The sequence below is a fragment of the Engystomops pustulosus genome, chromosome 4 (assembly GCF_040894005.1).
Source record: "Engystomops pustulosus chromosome 4, aEngPut4.maternal, whole genome shotgun sequence".
Lineage (NCBI taxonomy): Eukaryota > Metazoa > Chordata > Amphibia > Anura > Leptodactylidae > Engystomops > Engystomops pustulosus.
The window spans coordinates 214345228-214361608 of NC_092414.1; the positions used below are offsets into that span (position 1 = coordinate 214345228).

Consider the following 16381-nt stretch of genomic DNA (forward strand, 5'->3'; position numbering starts at 1 on the left):
GAAATGAAAACAAAGCCATATTTCTGAAAAACTCCAAAACACTTAAACTCAGGATACATACAAAAAAACCTGGTGGTTAGTGGACACTCAAGCAGACAGTAAGTGTCTGAAGAAAAATAACCATTTCTCTAACAGTTCATATAGGAAAAGGACAGTTAACCTCAACGGCTGTTGAGTTCAACACCTTAACCACTCTGCCACAACAGCTTAACGGTTGCAAAATATTCCGATCTTATTGGAAAATTGCCATTTTGTTCTCTCCTAAAGGCTAAAGACAAGGAGAAATTGACATCTAAGCATTGTGGGATGCCATTTTATCGAAAGGGTGGGAGTGGTCTGAAAAACTATGTTTTGGTACAGACAGAGTGCTTAAAACAATGACTGACCACGACGTGATTTGAACACGCAACCTTCTGATCTGGAGTCAGCCCTCGTCCGCCGATCCTGACGTCTGCGCATGCGCAGAACAGCAGGCCCGCGCCTGCGCGGTCACTGCTCTGAAGCCGGGGATGCGCAGGCGCGGGCCTGCTGTTCTGCGCATGCGCAGACGTCAGGATCGGCGGACGAGGGCGCGCAGCTACGAGCAGCTGCGCGCCGAACATGGTGAGTAGGAGGGGTAATGTGGCTACCGGGGCGTGGAATAGCCGCCTCGTGTAACCTCAGATGCGGCTACTCCACGCCCCAGTAGCCGCATAAGTAAATTAACATATTAGGGTAATAAAAGTTTATAAAACAGTGCGGGGACGTGAGGATTAGCCCTTAAAAGGGCTATCCTCACGTCCCATTGATTCACCTACCACCCGATCTACCTTTATAGGTAGATTTGTGGTGGTAGGTTTCCTTTAACTAGCCTGTGTGTGCGTGTATATAACTAAAAGTCTGCGCTGTCTTATAGATTTATATCTGGGGCTCAAACCCCTAATCATTGTAAGGTGACTTTCAAATTAAATGAGTCTGTGTCCAGCGCTGGAATTGACTAACTTGAATGAAAAGACAAGACCTGTCCTTGCAGGAAGTTAGCAACAAGACTGCTACTTTATTGTGGGACTGACACATTTATAGAAAACCATTAGGCACTTTACATAAGGCGTGTAAGTAGGAAAGCAACAACTATAATTGGGTGTTCTCACCCAGGAAATGTAACACTATTGGATGTAAGCACACAAAGGAGTCTAATGCTATTGGCTACATGCAAATACTGAAACTTCACATAAACCAAATGTCCAGATGTCCACCTGGATACCTTCCACTAGGTGGTGCTAGTGAGCACTAAGTCTTTGTTTGAAGAGGGAAACACCCAAACTTAGTTATCACTACACAAAGTTATGTGAAATAATGCTGAATCTTTAAAATGTCCGACAATACGTAAGATGGCGTCTGAGTGCAGTATAATATCTTTAACATTTCCCCCCTTTTGAGCTTTGCATGGCCTGTAACTGTTGTCCAGAGTGACCTCCTCAAACTCCAGGTACATACAGGTAGGCTAAACCCTTACCTGCTGGACTTGTTAACTCTTCACCAGATCCCCTGGAGGCCAGTCACTCGGGGGTTACAGGCCTGCATACTCAAATTACATAATTGTGTTTCCATAGTTTATGGGTTTATTAACTGGTTCTTCAACAAGACGGTATCCTCGAATGGGACTTCTCCTGTCATGGTTCTTACCACCTGGACGGCCATCTGGGACATGGTGGACTTGATGAGGGGGACCACACAACACGCAATAAGTGATGAGAGCAAAATCACAATCCTCAATATCACCCCCACTTAAAGGAAACCCTTCCAATCCCCCAACTACAAAGTGAAGGACAAAGTGTCCACCCCAGAGTTTCTCTCGAGTTCCCTGGACAGTCCTTCAATCTCTTCAAGTGCATGGGTAATGGATCCATAGGGGGCGATGTCATCCGGGATGTACATGCGACAAGCCACTCCCACCATCTTACAGACTCCTCCCTTCTCAGCAAGGATCATGTCCAAAGCCATGCGGTTCTGGGAAGCATCTCGGATATAATCACAAATCTCTGTTGATTACAATACAACCAGTTAACCCAACCAACATTTTTGCTCATAGCTCTCTGGGGAATAATGGACTCTAGACCTGCCCATATCTGATTGTGGGCCTTGTACTCAACTGGGACCCCCCTTGGTGCTCCCACTGTATCTATATAAACGTTGTCATCTAGGTGCTTCTCTCAGACCTCCAGAATCCTTTGGGATTCTCCACCTTTTCTTATGTGTCTGATCAAACTTATTCCTGGGGATCACGAGGAAGGAATGCACAAGTGTTATCACCGTACACTCATCTTCCCAGCCTCTAGGCCTGACCTGACTCTCCTATCCCCACAAATCCTGTACATCAGACACTGCTAATACAGGGTTACCTGTGCTGTCAATGTTATAGAAGGTCATTGTCGTGTAGGTAAAGTCTCCTACCCTGGGGGCATCCTTGTCAGCCCTATAGATACAGTGATAGTCATGGTTGGGGTGTTCCTGAGCATACAGTCAGTCAGAAGAGACCAGCTAGCAGTAAGAATAAGTAAGCTTGGAAGCGTGCTGACTTCCCTCTAGCTTCACAGATGTGGCAATGGTCAGCAGGACTTGGAAAGGACCATCATAGCGAGGCTTCAGACTCTCTCTCTGGTGTCTCTTTACCACCACGTAGTCTCCAGGCTTCAGGTTATGCATCCTGAGGTCTCTGTCTGGATCTGAAAAAGTAATCAAAAACACTTGTCGGACCTTTTCCAAGGCCTGGCTCAACTGGCATGTTCCACCTGGTTTCCTGCCATCAGCTGCAGGGTCTATGGGAAGTAGAGGACTAGTCGGGGTGCACAGCCAAAAAGTACTTCAAAGGGCGACAATCCCATCTTTCTGTTAAGGGTGAATGGTGGGCAGCAGGAAGGCACTCGCGCCATGGTTTCCCTGTTACTTCCATGGCCTCCCGGATCTCTAACTGAAGAGTGCCATTTATTCTCTCAAACCTGGAGTCAGACGCGCTACCGTTGCGCCACGAGGTCACTGTTGGTGCTAAAGGTTGATACTAAGTTCTGGATGAAAATTAGGAATTGGACAGATAATGCTGAATAATTCATATGGAAATATGAAAAAATCCATATTTCCAAAATTCCAAAACAGTAAAATTGAGGAGGCATTAAAAAACCTTGTGTTTAGTGGAAACTGAATCAGATAGTAAGCATCTGAAGAAAGGTAACCAGTTCTTTAACCATTCCTATAAGAAAACGAAGCTAAACCAGCTTCCATGTCAATTTGGTGAGGCTCACTTTATTATTTTCTAAGTGGAGAAATTCCTGGAAATATCTCACTAAGGTGCACATTCATAGTTCTTATTTTATTAACTAGCCTGTGTGTGCGTGTATATAACTAAAAGTCTGCGCTGTGAGCAGGATTTGAACCTGTGCGGGGAGACCCCATTGGATTTCGAGTCCAACGCCTTAACCACTCGGCCATCACAGCTGAACTTTAGTCAAAAGTTCAAATCCCATGTGAAAAGTGTAGTTTTGTTGGATGCGTTAATATACGGGACTCTGGTTACATGTCTGGTTGTCTTTAGGTAGGCTCAAGCATGGAGAATCTTTTGGTGTGATTGCTTGCCATAGGCTTAGGTTCGCATTCTCTAAGGTTCAAGAGAAGAGGCAGCTCAATGTTTCATCCCCTGTAAAATCAATCACGAAGCAGTTTCATAAGATAAGTTACTTTCAATCGATCAGTTTTAAGAGCCACCCTAAAATCAAAGACTTTAATGAGTTTGCTTTCTTTGACTGCGTTTTCTCTTGCACTCTAAAACTTAATCTCAATAAATCTTAATTCAACAGATCAACATTTTTTGATAAAGGATGGAAAACACGTGATAAGAGATGACAATGTTCACTTCCTCCTAATAGCAAAATACAAGGAAATGCGGAAGTGTAAGCATTGTGGGACGGAATGCTACCGTAACAGTGCCAGCAGTGAGAAAGACTATGTTTTTGTATAGACAGAGAGTTTAAAATGATGACTGACCACGACGTGATTTGAACACGCAACCTTCTGATCTGGAGTCAGACGCGCTACCGTTGCGCCACGAGGTCTTTGGCTAGGCAGGCATTTTGCAGTCTTTGATGCCAAGTTGGTCATTTATAATTCTAAATGATTAATACAAATCTTTATTCAATGCATCGACAATTTCATAAAGGAAAAAACAGAGAATTTAAAGGCAACCAAATTTGCCACTTTGTTTCTAGCTAGTTACAAAAAGGAAGGAATAACTAAGGATCGTAGACCATAATTTCCATGATGGAATGGGAGCGGCTCAAAAGACCATGTTGTATTATCGACACAATGAGCAAAACGTCAACTGACCCCGACGTGATTTGAACACGCAACCTTCTGATCTGGAGTCAGACGCGCTACCGTTGCGCCACGAGGTCACTTTGGGCGGCAGCAGTTAGTGGAGCTTCACGCTTAATTCCAGTTGAAAATTAGGAACTTGACTGATAATGATGAATAATTCATATGGAAATGAAAACAAAGCCACATTTCCGAAAAACTCCAAAACGCTTAAACTCAGGATACCTACAAAAAAACCTGGTGGTTAGTGGACACTCAAGCAGACAGTAAGTGTCTGAAGAAAAATAACCATTTCTCTAACAGTTCATATAGGAAAAGGACAGTTAACCTCAACGGCTGTTGAGTTCAACACCTTAACCACTCTGCCACAACAGCTTAACGGTTGCAAACTATTCCGATCTTATTGGAAAATTGCCATTTTGTTCTCTCCTAAAGGCTAAAGACAAGGAGAAATGGACATCTAAGCATTGTGGGATGCCATTTTATCGAAAGAGTGGGAGTGGTCTGAAAAACTATGTTTTGGTACAGACAGAGTGCTTAAAACAATGACTGAACCCGACGTGATTTGAACACGCAACCTTCTGATATGGAGTCAGACGCGCTACCGTTGCGCCACAAGGTCTCTGTTGGTGCTAAAGGTTGACACTAAGTTCTGGATGAAAATTAGGAATTGGACAGATAATGCTGAATAATTCATATGGAAATATGAAAAAATCCATATTTCCAAAATTCCAAAACACTAAAATTGAGGAAGCATCAAAAAATCTTGTGTTTAGTGGAAACTGAATCAGATAGTAAGCATCTGAAGAAAGGTAACCAGTTCTTTAACCATTCCTATAAGAAAACGATGCTAAACCAGCTTCCATGTCAATTTGGTGAGGCTCACTTTCTTATTTTCTAACTGGAGAAATTCCAAGAAATGTCTCACTAAGGTGCACATTCATAGTTCTTATTTTATTAACTAGCCTGTGTGTGCGTGTATATAACTAAAAGTCTGCGCTGTGAACAGGATTTGAACCTGTGCGGGGAGACCCCATTGGATTTCGAGTCCAACGCCTTAACCACTCGGCCATCACAGCTGAACTTTAGTCAAAAGTTCAAATCCCATGTGAAAAGTGTAGTTTTGTTGGCTGCTTGATATACGGGACTCTGGTTACATGTCTGGTTGTCTTTAGGTAGGCTCAAGCATGGAGAATCTTTTGGTGTGATTGCTTGCCATAGGCTGAGGTTCGCATTCTCTAAGGTTCAAGAGAAGAGGCAGCTCAATGTTTCATCCCCTGTAAAATCAATCACGAAGCAGTTTCATAAGATAAGTTACTTTCAATCGATCAGTTTTAAGAGCCACCCTAAAATCAAAGACTTTAATGAGTTTGCTTTCTTTGACTGCGTTTTCTCTTGCACTCTAAAACTTAATCTCAATAAATCTTAATTCAACAGATCAACATTTTTTGATAAAGGATGGAAAACACGTGATAAGAGATGACAATGTTCACTTCCTCCTAATAGCAAAATACAAGGAGATGCGGAAGTGTAAGCATTGTGGGACGGAATGCTACCGTAACAGTGCCAGCGGTGAGAAAGACTATGTTTTTGTATAGACAGAGAGTTTAAAATGATGACTGACCACGACGTGATTTGAACACGCAACCTTCTGATCTGGAGTCAGACGCGCTACCGTTGCGCCACGAGGTCTTTGGCCAGGCAGGCTTTTCGCAGTCTTTGATGCGAAGTTGGTCATTTATAATTCTAAATGTTTAATACAAATCTTTATTCAATGCATCGACAATTTCATAAAGGAAAAAACAGAGAATTTAAAGGCAACCAAATTTGCCACTTTGTTTCTAGCTAGTTACAAAAAGGAAGGAATAACTAAGGATCGTAGACCATAATTTCCATGATGGAATGGGAGCGGCTCAAAAGACCATGTTGTATTATCGACACAATGAGCAAAACGTCAACTGACCGCGACATGATTTGAACACGCAACCTTCTGATCTGGAGTCAGACGCGCTACCGTTGCGCCACGAGGTCACTTTGGGCGGTAGCAGTGAGTGGAGCTTCACGCTTAATTCCAGTTGAAAATTAGGAACTTGACTGATAATGATGAATAATTCATATGGAAATGAAAACAAAGCCATATTTCCGAAAAACTCCAAAACACTTAAACTCACGATACATACAAAAAAACCTGGTGGTTAGTGGACACTCAAGCAGACAGTAAGTGTCTGAAGAAAAATAACCATTTCTCTAACAGTTCATATAGGAAAAGGACAGTTAACCTCAACGGCTGTTGAGTTCAACACCTTAACCACTCTGCCACAACAGCTTAACGGTTGCAAAATATTCCGATCTTATTGGAAAATTGCCATTTTGTTCTCTCCTAAAGGCTAAAGACAAGGAGAAATGGACATCTAAGCATTGTGGGATGCCATTTTATCGAAAGAGTGGGAGTGGTCTGAAAAACTATGTTTTGGTACAGACAGAGTGCTTAAAACAATAACTGACCCCGACGTGATTTGAACACGCAACCTTCTGATATGGAGTCAGACGCCCTACCGTTGCACCACGAGGTCTCTGTTGGTGCTAAAGGTTGACACTAAGTTCTGGATGAAAATTAGGAATTGGACAGATAATGCTGAATAATTCATATGGAAATATGAAAAAATCCATATTTCCAAAATTCCAAAACACTAAAATTGAGGAAGCATCAAAAAATCTTGGTTGGTCATTTATAATTCTAAATGATTAATACAAATCTTTATTCAATGCATCGACAATTTCATAAAGGAAAAAACAGAGAATTTAAAGGCAACCAAATTTGCCACTTTGTTTCTAGCTAGTTACAAAAAGGAAGGAATAACTAAGGATCGTAGACCATAATTTCCATGATGGAATGGGAGCGGCTCAAAAGACCATGTTGTATTATCGAAACAATGAGCAAAACGTCAACTGATTCCGACGTGATTTGAACACGCAACCTTCTGATCTGGAGTCAGACGCGCTACCGTTGCGCCACGAGGTCACTTTGGGTGGCAGCAGTTAGTGGAGCTTCACGCTTAATTCCAGTTGAAAATTAGGAACTTGACTGATAATGATGAATAATTCATATGGAAATGAAAACAAAGCCATATTTCCGAAAAACTCCAAAACACTTAAACTCAGGATACATACAAAAAAACCTTGTGGTTAGTGGACACTCAAGCAGACAGTAAGTGTCTGAAGAAAAATAACCATTTCTCTAACAGTTCATATAGGAAAAGGACAGTTAACCTCAACGGCTGTTGAGTTCAACACCTTAACCACTCTGCCACAACAGCTTAACGGTTGCAAAATATTCCGATCTTATTGGAAAATTGCCATTTTGTTCTCTCCTAAAGGCTAAAGACAAGGAGAAATGGACATCTAAGCATTGTGGGATGCCATTTTATCGAAAGAGTGGGAGTGGTCTGAAAAACTATGTTTTGGTACAGACAGAGTACTTAAAACAATGACTGACCCCGACATGATTTGAACACGCAACCTTCTGATCTGGAGTCAGACGGGCTACCGTTGCGCCACGAGGTCTCTGTTGGTGCTAAAGGTTGACACTAAGTTCTGGATGAAAATTGGGAATTGGACAGATAATGCTGAATAATTCATATGGAAATATGAAAAAATCCATATTTCCAAAATTCCAAAACACTAAAATTGAGGAAGCATCAAAAAATCTTGTGTTTAGTGGAAACTGAATCAGATAGTAAGCATCTGAAGAAAGGTAACCAGTTCTTTAACCATTCCTATAAGAAAACGATGCTAAACCAGCTTCCATGTCAATTTGGTGAGGCTCACTTTCTTATTTTCTAACTGGAGAAATTCCAAGAAATGTCTCACTAAGGTGCACATTCATAGTTCTTATTTTATTAACTAGCCTGTGTGTGCGTGTATATAACTAAAAGTCTGCGCTGTGCACAGGATTTGAACCTGTGCGGGGAGACCCCATTGGATTTGGAGTCCAACGCCTTAACCACTTGGCCATCACAGCTGAACTTTAGTCAAAAGTTAAAATCCCATGTGAAAAGTGTCGTTTTGTTGGATGCGTTAATATACGGGACTCTGGTTACATGTCTGGTTGTCTTTAGGTAGGCTCAAGCATGGAGAATCTTTTGGTGTGATTGCTTGCCATAGGCTGGGGTTCGCATTCTCTAAGGTTCAAGAGAAGAGGCAGCTCAATGTTTTATCCCCTGTAAAATCAATCACGAAGCAGTTTCATAAGATAAGTTACTTTCAATCGATCAGTTTTAAGAGCCACCCTAAAATCAAAGACTTTAATGAGTTTGCTTTCTTTGACTGCGTTTTCTCTTGCACTCTAAAACTTAATCTCAATAAATCTTAATTCAACAGATCAACATTTTTTGATAAAGGATGTAAAACACGTGATAAGAGATGACAATGTTCACTTCCTCCTAATAGCAAAATACAAGGAGATGCGGAAGTGTAAGCATTGTGGGAGGGAATGCTACCGTAACAGTGCCAGCGGTGAGAAAGACTATGTTTTTGTATAGACAGAGAGTTTAAAATGATGACTGACCACGACGTGATTTGAACACGCAACCTTCTGATCTGGAGTCAGACGCGCTACCGTTGCGCCACGAGGTCTTTGGCCAGGCAGGCTTTTCGCAGTCTTTGATGCCAAGTTGGTCATTTATAATTCTAAATGATTAATACAAATCTTTATTCAATGCATCGACAATTTCATAAAGGAAAAAACAGAGAATTTAAAGGCAACCAAATTTGCCACTTTGTTTCTAGCTAGTTACAAAAAGGAAGGAATAACTAAGGATCGTAGACCATAATTTCCATGATGGAATGGGAGCGGCTCAAAAGACCATGTTGTATTATCGAAACAATGAGCAAAACGTCAACTGATTCCGACGTGATTTGAACACGCAACCTTCTGATCTGGAGTCAGACGCGCTACCGTTGCGCCACAAGGTCACTTTGGGTGGCAGCAGTTAGTGGAGCTTCACGCTTAATTCCAGTTGAAAATTAGGAACTTGACTGATAATGATGAATAATTCATATGGAAATGAAAACAAAGCCATATTTCCGAAAAACTCCAAAACACTTAAACTCAGGATACATACAAAAAATCCTTGTGGTTAGTGGACACTCAAGCAGACAGTAAGTGTCTGAAGAAAAATAACCATTTCTCTAACAGTTCATATAGGAAAAGGACAGTTAACCTCAACGGCTGTTGAGTTCAACACCTTAACCACTCTGCCACAACAGCTTAACGGTTGCAAAATATTCCGATCTTATTGGAAAATTGCCATTTTGTTCTCTCCTAAAGGCTAAAGACAAGGAGAAATGGACATCTAAGCATTGTGGGATGCCATTTTATCGAAAGAGTGGGAGTGGTCTGAAAAACTATGTTTTGGTACAGACAGAGTGCTTAAAACAATGACTGACCCCAATGTGATTTGAACACGCAACCTTCTGATCTGGAGTCAGACGTGCTACCGTTGCGCCACAAGGTCTCTGTTGGTGCTAAATGTTGACACTAAGTTCTGGATGAAAATTAGGAATTGGACAGATAATGCTGAATAATTCATATGGAAATATGAAAAAATCCATATTTCCAAAATTCCAAAACACTAAAATTGAGGAAGCATCAAAAAATCTTGTGTTTAGTGGAAACTGAATCAGATAGTAAGCATCTGAAGAAAGGTAACCAGTTCTTTAACCATTCCTATAAGAAAACGATGCTAAACCAGCTTCCATGTCAATTTGGTGAGGCTCACTTTCTTATTTTCTAAGTGGAGAAATTCCAAGAAATGTCTCACTAAGGTGCACATTCATAGTTCTTATTTTATTAACCCCTTCACGCTCCGTGGCGGATATATCCGCCACGGAGCGCAGTGACTTAGCGCTCAGTGGCGGATATATCCGCCACGGCGCTTATGCCGGCTCGGCTCTGGATCAGAGCCGAACCGGCATCGGGAGACACGGGGTGCCGGCTGTAACTAATAGCCGGCACCCCAGTGTAACACCCGCGATCGGAGTTGTCTCCGATCGCGGGTGCTTAACCCGTTAAATGCCGCGGTCAGCGCGACCGCGGCATCTAACATGCATCTGGGGGATCTTTCCCCCACGATCGGCCCCCCCGAACCGTTTTCGGGGGGCGCCGATCGTTGCTATAGTAACTCTGGGGTCCGATCTGGACCCCAGAGTTACCTGCAAGAACTGCCAGTAAGATGGCGTCTGTGACGTCATCTTACTGGCACAGTGCCAGCCTATGCAAGTGTATAGGCTGACACTGATAATACTCTGCAATACATGAGTATTGCAGAATATTATCATGAAGAAGCAATCAGATGATTGCTTCTTCATGTCCCATGGTATAAAAGTGAAAAAGTTAAAAAAAAAAAGTTATTCAATAAAAAAATAAAGTCATAAATCACTAAAAATGCCCCAAACTCCCAAAACATATAAAGAGACATATAACTCAAAAAAAAGTCTAAATCATAACACAAACCCCACATATATAGTATCACCGCGTCCGTAACAACCCGTAGAATAAAAGTAAATAATAATTGAACCCCCACGATAAACGCCGTAAAAAAAAACTGCTATAAACCTTCCAAAAATTATGATTTTTACCTTTTCAATCCCACAAAAAATGCTATAAAATGCGATCAAAAAACCATATGTACTGCGACATGATACTGGTGCAAAGTTCAACATGTCCCGCAAAAAACAAGCCATCAACCAGCTCCGTAGCCAAAAAAGTAACAAAGTTATGGCACTTGGAAGACGGCAATACATAAATGATAGATTTTTCCCCACATTAGGGTTTTGTTTGACAAATTTAGTAAAACATAAGAAAATATATTCATGTCTGGTATCCCCGTAATCGTATCAACCCATAGAATAAAGACAACATGATTATTAGTCTATACGGTGAACACCAAAAAAAAAAAAAGTAAAAAATCCAGTACAGAATTGATGCTTTTCTACTCCTGCCCTCAAAAAAAGTTCCTAAATTTTCAACAATAGGTGATACCAACCCCAAAATGGTAACAATGGAAAAAGCATCTCGTCCTGCAAAAAAAATGCCGTCACATGGCCCCAATAACGAAAAAGCGAAAATTTTATAGCCTTCAAAAGGGGCCAATGAGGAAACTAAAATCCTGGCAGCTGCAGCGCCCTCCTTCCCTTCTGCACCTCGCTGTGCCCCCATAACACAAGTCACAGCCACATGTGGGGGGTCTTTGTACTCAGGAGAAATTGCAGAACAAATTGTATGGTGGGTTTTCTCTTTTTATATTTTGGAAATGTGTAAATTTTTGTGCTAAATGAACGTATAAGGGAACAATATGACCATTCTAAATTTCACCTCCATTTTGATTCAATTACTATGAAGATCTCAAGGGGTTAACAATCTTCGTAAAAGCTGTTTCTGATAGTTTGAGGGGTGCAGATTTGAAAATGGGTAGATTATATAGGGGGTTTTGATGCTAAATATGTAAAATTTCATTCAAAACTGTATTTATCCCCAAAATAGTCAATTCTGAAAATCCGGAAAAGCGATATTCTATTTGCAAGCCGCGTGACATCAAAATAAATTATCCAAACATTTCAGAAATTATGAAAATGTAAAGTAGACAAATGGGAAATGTTATTCAGCAACTTATTTAGGTGGTAAATCTATCTGCCTGAAAACGCAATGACTTAGAATTTCGAAAATGGCAAATTTTTCCAAAAATGTATCATATTTTCTTTTTTTTTGTAAATAAACGCAAAACTTATCAGCCAAAATTTACCACTAAAATGAAGTACAATATGTGGGGAAAAAACAATCTCAGAATCGCTTTGATAAGTAACAGTGTTCAAAAGTTATAACCATATAAAGAGACGCAGGTCAGAATCCAAAAAATCGGGCTGAGCCTTAAGCTACAAAATGGCTGCGTCCTTAAGGGGTTAACTAGCCTGTGTGTGCGTGTATATAACTAAAAGTCTGCGCTGTGAACAGGATTTGAACCTGTGCGGGGAGACCCCATTGGATTTCGAGTCCAACGCCTTAACCACTCGGCCATCACAGCTGAACTTTAGTCAAACGTTCAAATCCCATGTGAAAAGTGTCGTTTTGTTGGATGCGTTAATATACGGGACTCTGGTTACATGTCTGGCGGCTGTCTTTAGGTAGGCTCAAGCATGGAGAATCTTTTGGTGTGATTGCTTGCCATAGGCTGAGGTTCGCATTCTCTAAGGTTCAAGAGAAGAGTCAGCTCAATGTTTCATCCCCTGTAAAATCAATCACGAACAGTTTCATAAGATAAGTTACTTTCAATCGATCAGTTTTAAGAGCCACCCTAAAATCAAAGACTTTAATGAGTTTGCTTTCTTTGACTGCGTTTTCTCTTGCACTCTAAAACTTAATCTCAATAAATCTTAATTCAACAGATCAACATTTTTTGATAAAGGATGTAAAACACGTGATAAGAGATGACAATGTTCACTTCCTCCTAATAGCAAAATACAAGGAGATGCGGAAGTGTAAGCATTGTGGGACGGAATGCTACCGTAACAGTGCCAGCGGTGAGAAAGACTATGTTTTTGTATAGACAGAGAGTTTAAAACGATGACTGACCACAACGTGATTTGAACACGCAACCTTCTGATCTGGAGTCAGACGCGCTACCGTTGCGCCACGAGGTCTTTGGCCCGGCAGGCTTTTCGCAGTCTTTGATGCCAAGTTGGTCATTTATAATTCTAAATGATTAATACAAATCTTTATTCAATGCATCGACAATTTCATAAAGGAAAAAACAGAGAATATAAAGGCAACCAAATTTGCCACTTTGTTTCTAGCTAGTTACAAAAAGGAAGGAATAACTAAGGATCGTAGACCATAATTTCCATGATGGAATGGGAGCGGCTCAAAAGACCATGTTGTATTATCGACACAATGAGCAAAACGTCAACTGACCACGACCACGACGTGATTTGAACACGCAACCTTCTGATCTGGAGTCAGACGCGCTACCGTTGCGCCACGAGGTCACTTTGGGCGGCAGCAGTTAGTGGAGCTTCACGCTTAATTCCAGTTGAAAATTAGGAACTTGACTGATAATGATGAATAATTCATATGGAAATGAAAACAAAGCCATATTTCCGAAAAACTCCAAAACACTTAAACTCAGGATACATACAAAAAAACCTGGTGGTTAGTGGACACTCAAGCAGACAGTAAGTGTCTGAAGAAAAATAACCATTTCTCTAACAGTTCATATAGGAAAAGGACAGTTAACCTCAACGGCTGTTGAGTTCAACACCTTAACCACTCTGCCACAACAGCTTAACGGTTGCAAAATATTCCGATCTTATTGGAAAATTGCCATTTTGTTCTCTCCTAAAGGCTAAAGACAAGGAGAAATGGACATCTAAGCATTGTGGGATGCCATTTTATCGAAAGAGTGGGAGTGGTCTGAAAAACTATGTTTTGGTACAGACAGAGTGGCTAAAACAATGACTGACCCCGACGTGATTTGAACACGCTACCTTCTGATCTGGAGTCAGACGCTCTACCGTTGCGCCACGAGGTCTCTGTTGGTGCTAAAGGTTGACACTAAGTTCTGGATGAAAATTAGGAATTGGACAGATAATGCTGAATAATTCATATGGAAATATGAAAAAATCCATATTTCCAAAATTCCAAAACACTAAAATTGAGGAAGCATCAAAAAACCTTGTGTTTAGTGGAAACTGAATCAGATAGTAAGCATCTGAAGAAAGGTAACCAGTTCTTTAACCATTCCTATAAGAAAACGATGCTAAACCAGCTTCCATGTCAATTTGGTGAGGCTCACTTTCTTATTTTCTAACTGGAGAAATTCCAAGAAATGTCTCACTAAGGTGCACATTCATAGTTCTTATTTTATTAACTAGCCTGTGTGTGCGTGTATATAACTAGAAGTCTGCGCTGTGAACAGGATTTGAACCTGTGCGGGGAGAACCCATTGGATTTCGAGTCCAACACCTTAACCACTCGGCCATCACAGCTGAACTTTAGTCAAAAGTTCAAATCCCATGTGAAAAGTGTCGTTTTGTTGGATGCGTTAATATACGGGACTCTGGTTACATGTCTGGTTGTCTTTAGGTAGGCTCAAGCATGGAGAATCTTTTGGTGTGATTGCTTGCCATAGGCTGAGGTTCGCATTCTCTAAGGTTCAAGAGAAGAGGCAGCTCAATGTTTCATCCCCTGTAAAATCAATCACGAAGCAGTTTCATAAGATAAGTTACTTTCAATCGATCAGTTTTAAGAGCCACCCTAAAATCAAAGACTTTAATGAGTTTGCTTTCTTTGACTGCGTTTTCTCTTGCACTCTAAAACTTAATCTCAATAAATCTGAATTCAACAGATCAACATTTTTTGATAAAGGATGGAAAACACGTGAGAAGAGATGACAATGTTCACTTCCTCCTAATAGCAAAATACAAGGAAATGCGGAAGTGTAAGCATTGTGGGACGGAATGCTACCGTAACAGTGCCAGCGGTGAGAAAGACTATGTTTTTGTATAGACAGAGAGTTTAAAATGATGACTGACCACGACGTGATTTGAACACGCAACCTTCTGATCTGGAGTCAGATGCGCTACCGTTGCGCCACGAGGTCATTGGCCAGGCAGGCTTTTCGCAGTCTTTGATGCCAAGTTGGTCATTTATAATTCTAAATGATTAATACAAATCTTTATTCAATGCATCGACAATTTCATAAAGGTAAAAACAGAGAATTTAAAGGCAACCAAATTTGCCACTTTGTTTCTAGCTAGTTACAAAAAGGAAGGAATAACTAAGGATCGTAGATAGAGATGAGCGAACATGCTCGTCCGAGCTTGATGCTCGTTCGAGCATTAGCGTACTCGAAACTGCTCGTTGCTCGGACGAATACTTCGCCCGCTCGAGAAAATGGCAGCTCCCGCCGTTTTGCTTTTTGGCGGCCAGAAACAGAGCCAATCACAAGCCAGGAGACTCTGCACTCCATCCAGCATGACGTGGTACCCTTACACGTCGATAGCAGTGGTTGGCTGGCCAGATCAGGTGACCCTGGGATAGACTAGCCGCTGCCCGCGCTGCTCGGATCATTCTGTGTCTGGATGCCGCTAGGGAGAGAGCTGCTGCTGGTCAGGGAAAGCGTTAGGGTGTTCTATTAGCTTACTGTTAGGCAGGAGTGATTCTCCAAGAACCCAACAGCCCTTCTTAGGGCTACAATAACGTTCTACTTTTTTTTTTTTTATTTGCATCTAGTACCATTTTGTGAGGAATTAGCAGGGGGACTTGCTACCGTTGTGTTTAGCTCTTAGTGGCACACATATCCACCTCAAACACCAAAGTGGGAAAATTTAGTAGGGGTTGGATTTCAATTAGGCACAGTCTGCCATTTTTCCTTTTTTATTTTACGTTTATTTTGTTTAATAACTCAGCGTCATCTCATCTGGCATAGTAGTGTGCTTTCATACTTGGCTAGAAAATAGCCATAGGAGATTCCAAACGGCTTACGCCTACAGTAGCGTTATATATTTGATTTCTGGTTGATCTGCTGGTGGCTGTACTTGCTGCAGTGCATCTACTAGCCAATTGTGAGCAATTTGTAGTGAGACTTGCGACCGCTGTGTTTTGCGCTTAGTGACGCACATATCCATTGCAAAGACCGAAGTGGGAAAATTTAGTAGGGGTTGGATTTCAATTAGGCACAGTCTGCCATTTGTCCTTTTTTATTTTACGTTTATTTTGTTTAATAACTCAGTGTCATCTCATCTGGCATAGTAGTGTGCTTTCATACTTGGCTAGAAAATAGCCATAGCAATAGGATAGCATTGTTTGGTTTTAAAAACTCAAAAACACAAAAAAAAAAAAAAACACAAAAAAAAGTTAAAAAAAAATTAAAGCTATAACTTTCATTTTAAAAATGTTTAACCCGAGGGCTAGGGGTAGAGGACGAGGGCGGGGACGTGGGCGTCCAACTACTGCAGGGGTCAGAAGCCGTGGTCCTGGCCG

General features: G+C 41.2%; 18 non-coding genes across 18 annotated transcripts; all 18 read right to left on the bottom strand.

Annotated features, from left to right (window-relative positions):
* Positions 1–3389: 3389 nt before the first annotated feature.
* TRNAS-CGA (transfer RNA serine (anticodon CGA)) lies at positions 3390–3471 on the bottom strand. Its single transcript has one exon. It is a non-coding gene; the product is annotated as a tRNA-Ser (tRNA).
* A 542-nt stretch (positions 3472–4013) lies between these two features.
* TRNAW-CCA (transfer RNA tryptophan (anticodon CCA)) lies at positions 4014–4085 on the bottom strand. The gene has a single exon. It is a non-coding gene; the product is annotated as a tRNA-Trp (tRNA).
* A 267-nt stretch (positions 4086–4352) lies between these two features.
* On the bottom strand, positions 4353–4424 carry TRNAW-CCA (transfer RNA tryptophan (anticodon CCA)). Its single transcript has one exon. It is a non-coding gene; the product is annotated as a tRNA-Trp (tRNA).
* Positions 4425–4894: 470 nt separating this feature from the next.
* TRNAW-CCA (transfer RNA tryptophan (anticodon CCA)) lies at positions 4895–4966 on the bottom strand. Its single transcript has one exon. It is a non-coding gene; the product is annotated as a tRNA-Trp (tRNA).
* Positions 4967–5341: 375 nt separating this feature from the next.
* TRNAS-CGA (transfer RNA serine (anticodon CGA)) lies at positions 5342–5423 on the bottom strand. Its single transcript has one exon. It is a non-coding gene; the product is annotated as a tRNA-Ser (tRNA).
* A 541-nt stretch (positions 5424–5964) lies between these two features.
* TRNAW-CCA (transfer RNA tryptophan (anticodon CCA)) lies at positions 5965–6036 on the bottom strand. Its single transcript has one exon. It is a non-coding gene; the product is annotated as a tRNA-Trp (tRNA).
* A 267-nt stretch (positions 6037–6303) lies between these two features.
* On the bottom strand, positions 6304–6375 carry TRNAW-CCA (transfer RNA tryptophan (anticodon CCA)). The gene has a single exon. It is a non-coding gene; the product is annotated as a tRNA-Trp (tRNA).
* A 919-nt stretch (positions 6376–7294) lies between these two features.
* TRNAW-CCA (transfer RNA tryptophan (anticodon CCA)) lies at positions 7295–7366 on the bottom strand. Its single transcript has one exon. It is a non-coding gene; the product is annotated as a tRNA-Trp (tRNA).
* A 470-nt stretch (positions 7367–7836) lies between these two features.
* TRNAW-CCA (transfer RNA tryptophan (anticodon CCA)) lies at positions 7837–7908 on the bottom strand. Its single transcript has one exon. It is a non-coding gene; the product is annotated as a tRNA-Trp (tRNA).
* Positions 7909–8283: 375 nt separating this feature from the next.
* On the bottom strand, positions 8284–8365 carry TRNAW-CCA (transfer RNA tryptophan (anticodon CCA)). Its single transcript has one exon. It is a non-coding gene; the product is annotated as a tRNA-Trp (tRNA).
* Positions 8366–8907: 542 nt separating this feature from the next.
* On the bottom strand, positions 8908–8979 carry TRNAW-CCA (transfer RNA tryptophan (anticodon CCA)). The gene has a single exon. It is a non-coding gene; the product is annotated as a tRNA-Trp (tRNA).
* Positions 8980–9246: 267 nt separating this feature from the next.
* On the bottom strand, positions 9247–9318 carry TRNAW-CCA (transfer RNA tryptophan (anticodon CCA)). The gene has a single exon. It is a non-coding gene; the product is annotated as a tRNA-Trp (tRNA).
* Positions 9319–12343: 3025 nt separating this feature from the next.
* Positions 12344–12425, bottom strand: TRNAS-CGA (transfer RNA serine (anticodon CGA)). The gene has a single exon. It is a non-coding gene; the product is annotated as a tRNA-Ser (tRNA).
* A 544-nt stretch (positions 12426–12969) lies between these two features.
* On the bottom strand, positions 12970–13041 carry TRNAW-CCA (transfer RNA tryptophan (anticodon CCA)). The gene has a single exon. It is a non-coding gene; the product is annotated as a tRNA-Trp (tRNA).
* A 273-nt stretch (positions 13042–13314) lies between these two features.
* TRNAW-CCA (transfer RNA tryptophan (anticodon CCA)) lies at positions 13315–13386 on the bottom strand. The gene has a single exon. It is a non-coding gene; the product is annotated as a tRNA-Trp (tRNA).
* A 470-nt stretch (positions 13387–13856) lies between these two features.
* On the bottom strand, positions 13857–13928 carry TRNAW-CCA (transfer RNA tryptophan (anticodon CCA)). The gene has a single exon. It is a non-coding gene; the product is annotated as a tRNA-Trp (tRNA).
* A 375-nt stretch (positions 13929–14303) lies between these two features.
* Positions 14304–14385, bottom strand: TRNAS-CGA (transfer RNA serine (anticodon CGA)). Its single transcript has one exon. It is a non-coding gene; the product is annotated as a tRNA-Ser (tRNA).
* Positions 14386–14927: 542 nt separating this feature from the next.
* TRNAW-CCA (transfer RNA tryptophan (anticodon CCA)) lies at positions 14928–14999 on the bottom strand. The gene has a single exon. It is a non-coding gene; the product is annotated as a tRNA-Trp (tRNA).
* Between the last annotated feature and the right edge of the window lie 1382 nt (positions 15000–16381).